The sequence below is a fragment of the Pinus tabuliformis genome, chromosome 4_2 (assembly GCF_031772625.1).
Source record: "Pinus tabuliformis cultivar Carrire ecotype Pingquan chromosome 4_2, CPIR1, whole genome shotgun sequence".
Lineage (NCBI taxonomy): Eukaryota > Viridiplantae > Streptophyta > Pinopsida > Pinales > Pinaceae > Pinus > Pinus tabuliformis.
Window position 1 is genome coordinate 829111504 of NC_142304.1, and position 5152 is coordinate 829116655.

Consider the following 5152-nt stretch of genomic DNA (forward strand, 5'->3'; position numbering starts at 1 on the left):
AGTTCACTCAATGTCGGGATGAGCTGGGAAGTGTGGGGGTGACTGTCAATGACGAGGACTTGGTGAGCTTGGCCCTACTTGGTCTTCCGAAGAGTTGGAATTCCTATCAAAACTTTGTCAATGGTCGGGAGAAATTTTCAGGATGGGAGAGACTTTGGTCGGATCTTGTGCAAGAGGAGATCAGGCGGAATACCAGGGACGGATCTTCATCAAGGGCATCTGATGAAGAAAATTGCACTTTGGCTGCCAAAGCAAAGAAGGGGAAGGAGAAGGTTTCTCTTTCCGAATCCAATTATTCCAATGATGGGAAGAAGGTTGACAAATTGAAAATGCGATGCTTTCGTTGTCATGAGGTGGGACATTATGCTGCAAATTGTCCACGGTGGAAATCCAAGAAGGGATCCGGGGAAGGATCTGAAGGTGAGGCACTTGCTTCACAGTTTGAGTTGGATTTCACACTCTTCGCATGCATGGTTTCATCCATGGTGGGAAGTGGTTGGTTTCTTGACAATGGAGCTTCTTTCCACATGACCGGTGACAAGAGTTGTTCAGTACTTTGGAGGAGAAAGATCTCCAGATACTCATAGCGATGGGTAATGATGAGAAGCATAGTGTCTCAGGTGTAGGCACGGTTATTTTTCAGAGGGAGAATGGAGCTCGCCTTACCTTGACCGATGTCAAGTATGTACCAGGACTGAAGAGAAACTTTGTGTCGATCACGATGTTGGAAGACAGAGGTTATGATGTAGTCTTCAGTAAGGGAAAGGTTTTCCTTAGACACATCATCACTAGACAGGTGAAGCAGATTGGTTCACGGGTCAAGAACCTGTATGCTCTTGAGGTTCAAGATGCATGCAAAGCCTTGAGCAGCAAGGCAACTGATGGAGACTTGGTGGTTGAGAGGGAGTGTATATTACCTCTCAACATGCAGAGCCAGAGGAAGTCTCAGACGATTGTGGAGGAGCCATGATTGGTGCAACAACTTCAGGAGGTTGTGGAGCAGCCACAACAAGGGAAGCTAAGAGGAGATCGAGTAGAGACATCTACTCATGCAGAGACCTCCAGTAGGGGGAAACTTCGAGCCAGGTGGGCTGAGGGATTGCATGCAGCCATACCTCCATGTAGGAGGTGGGGTGATGTGGATTAATCGTCCCAAGGAGGAGGGGCAGGATCCTTGAGGTACCCAACCTCTTGGATGAGACCTTGCTACGAGAGCCCCGATGTGGAATAGCAGGAGCTAACTGATTGGGTAGAGACAGATGCGGATGAAGCGACAGAGAGAGTGACAGTGCAGGGAATCCCAGGACAGTGCATGGCTAGCAGGCTGCAGCAATGCGAGAGGCATAAGTGTTTTGCACAGTGCTAGGTGGCACAGAGAGGTGTGCAATGATGCGAGATGCATGGAGATGTTGCAGTAGCGCAGATGTCAAAGAGGGAGCACTTTTCAGCAGCAGGTAGAGCTTCAACATCAGAGTATGTTCCTAGCCCAACAGAGTGGTCAGTTGAGAGTGTTTGTTCCAAGTGTTGTTGGAGCAAATGGACTGGGCAAATGTGTTGCATGCAGAACATTCTAGAGTTGCAGGATAGGGGTTGCATATAATCCATATCTTGTTGAGAGGGAGTGTTGAAAATACAACAAGATGATGGAGCTTAGTGGAAAGGAGTCGCCTTCACTAAGTGGGCCCGCTGGCTATTTTTGGCGCAAAGTCTATTTTTAGACACATGGATCATGGTCTATGAGTTGCAAGATGCTATTTGTGGATGATTGGTCATGTTGGTCAAAATAGATGGACTTCTATTTTTAGAAATATGGGCGGAGTCTATTTTTAGACTGTCAGGCTAAAAATAGAACAGTCGAATATTATTAGCTCTTAATAATATTTGGACTATAAACATTATCTTATCCTCTTGGAGCACTTCAATTTGAGCTACAGATGTGGCACATGCTGCTGTTAGAAGGAAATACGCTTTTCTTGTGAGTCAGTTGAGCTATTGCATGATGGACTTCAGTTAGAACTCATGTGGTTGAGTTTGGTGGAGTTGATTGAGGAGTTGATGGAGTTGTGTTCAGTTTGACTTAGTTGAACTAGTTGTATTTAGTCTAACTGCAGAATACATTAGTGATGAGTGATGTGAATTAGTTATTAATTAATTCACTAGTTATTAACTCATAAAGCAACTAAAGAATACATCAGTTAACTCAGTGCATGGACAATTCAGTGGAGACAGGGGTTAGAGGTTGGGATTGCTATCAGTTGTGACTATAGTTGTGCATGAGATTTTGCACATGCATGGATTGAGTATTGCCAATGAGGATTGTGTGGTTTAGCCAAGGAAATACGAGTTTGCTTCAACCATTCATCATTATTCTCATGCAGGATTGCGCAGTGGAGGCAGGCAAACAGTGGAGGAGATTTGAGGCATCAGATCTGAGCTAGTTTGTGTGTAACAGGTGGAGATAGTACTGAGTACTTGTGAGGAGTATTGTACTATGTATTGTTACATGTTCTCAATCATTATAATATACAGATAGTGTGGGGTTTTCAGCTGTATGCTTTCCCCGGGTTACATACTGTGTTAATGTGCACATGCGATTGATGTTTCATTGTTTTTAATTCCGCAAAATTGATGATCAACGTAGAGGAGGTTATGTATTATGCATGCATTCCGCAATAGTGTATAATCAAGATAATCTCTGTGAATAAGTGTCATATTATTCAAAATTTCTACAGTGGATGGACTGGGCCTTAACCCTTTGCAAACTCCGATAGCGACATTGCAATATAACGTGGACCGTTGGATCATATACTTGATCAACGGTGGAGATAAGGCGCACGCGCATTAACTAGAAGGTGGTTTCCAAAAGGTGGTAAGCGGTTATCGGGTGGCCTCAAAAGCCGTAAGCGGTTTTTCCAATACGAACCCGATGAGGATATGAGTCAGAATTTAAGTTGATATCTAGAGGTGATCGAACTGTCCGCCGAATGGACGATCGGACGGATTTGGGGTGCGAATAAGCGCGAAAGTTAATTCCCAATCCGAACCTGATGGGATCTATACAGTGGAATTAATTCCATTTTCCATCTGGGTTATGAGTTCGGAGCGGGTTTTCCCGTGTCTCCTTTGTATTCCAATAAAATTGATGACCTGGATTTTTAATGTAAAAGTGTATCTATTCTCTGCTTCCGATATAATGTGCGAGTAGGTTTTAGAGGCTTAAGGCTTCAATACCAATGCTTCCGATGTGGTGGGAAATAACCACAGTTTTAGGCCAATAATTGTGTATATGGAGGGGGCGATTGGCTTTGTGATCGAATTATGCCATCAAGGGGTTTCTTGCGTCATTTTTGGTATTAGAGCTAGATCAACGCTCTGTAAAGAATGGTTTGGAAATTGAATTGTAATCTCAGCATATGTATAATTTACACTGAAGTGAATTTGATATAGATGGGGATCAGACTACACAGGACACTGAGATCAGAATGGGGAAACAATGAATTTTCTGATGAAGGCTTGGTAAGAATGGTTAATTTGATAATTTTGCAGAGATTTGTTTTGAATGTCTAAAGAACAACAAGGGATTGAAATTTCAAAGGAGAAGATGTTTTCCTTTCAGGAAAATGAAATTTTTGTGTAAGTTGATTGCATGATTGATTTGATTGAGATGAAAGGTTTAGAAGTTAAAGCTGAATAGAAGAGTTGTTTGCTGTGGCATTGAAGTCATTTAAATGATTTGAAGAATTTTGTGAAAACTGAGAATGATTGAGGATTTCTTAAAGCACTGTTGAAGGCAATGATATTGATGATTGAAAGAACAGAGATTGGGTTTAATAGGATTGAAAGAAGAACCACTACAAGGAATGAATTTTGAAATTTATAGAAGCAAGGCAAGATTTGCTTACAAACAGGTTATCAAAAGGAATTGATAGTGTATGTCATGAATTGGTAAATATAATTGAAATACATATATAATCTTAATTGATCTTGAAATCTGAATAATCCATTGTGAAAAGTAAGAGGAAAAATAATTGCTGAATGTATGGAGTCTTTTGAATGGAAAGTCTAAATGAAATAGTGAACAAATGAATCCTTTGACAAAGATTTAATTGATGGAATGGGAATTAGTTTTAAGACATATTTGAAGGAAATATTGCAGGTCTGAAAGGTACTTTGATGTATCTTGAGATAAGATTGTGCAGGTTAGTGGAAGAAGTGGAATTGTTGAAAGGTAGAATGAATTGTACCAGCATCATAGCATATGAGCTATGTTAAATAAGATAGAGCAAGAAGAACTCTCAGATGAGTAAAGATGAGAGTACCCAACAACAAATGAAATTACTGAATGAAGAAGGAAGTGAGCAATTGAAGATGCAGAGCCTAGAGTAAGGAGTATTCAAGAGGAGATGAGAACAACTTCCAACTGTGGTTGGGTAGAAGTTGCTAAGGCAGCTCCACAATTATGATTGTGGATAGGAGATAACAATTCCAGCAAAAGGAGTGTTGGCTAGAATTGTTAGTCATTGAAAGGTTCGAAAGAACCAATAGATGCCAAAAGGCTGAACTCAGGAAAGTTTGGTGAGGCATGAAGGAGACTTGTTATAGGTGAAATGAAAAGGCTAGTTGCAGCTCACTAGTGAACAAGGAAAGTTCACCAGAGGAAGAAATGGAATTGACTATTGATAGTTATGACAGGGGTACAGAGGAAAGTCAGAGATAGAGGAAAAAGAGTGCTGAAGCAGTTGGACTCAAAGGAATGAGTAAAGAAGAAAGGGACATAGAGTTGGTTGAGATGAAGGCAGAACTCAGTCATTTGGAGAAGCTGGTATTGAAAGGAATTAGAGAAAAATGGAAACAAGGATTTTATGTGGGAAAAAGAGTTAAATGGCATGTCAGAGAATTGTTTGCTGAGAAATTAATACTTCGAATAGTTGAGAATGAAGGAGTAGAATACATCTGTGAACCAGAGAAAGGATCTCTCCTTGGGGAAGGAGACAGTGATGACAGTGATGAAGAACTGATCTATGCAGATCAGAATGAGAGGAATGTGTTGGTAACATCTTCACAGACAAGAGAATCTCATATTTTTGGGACTAATTATTTCTGTGAATGTAAAATTGCAGGTATGCAGCGTAATGAATTTGAACCTGTGTAT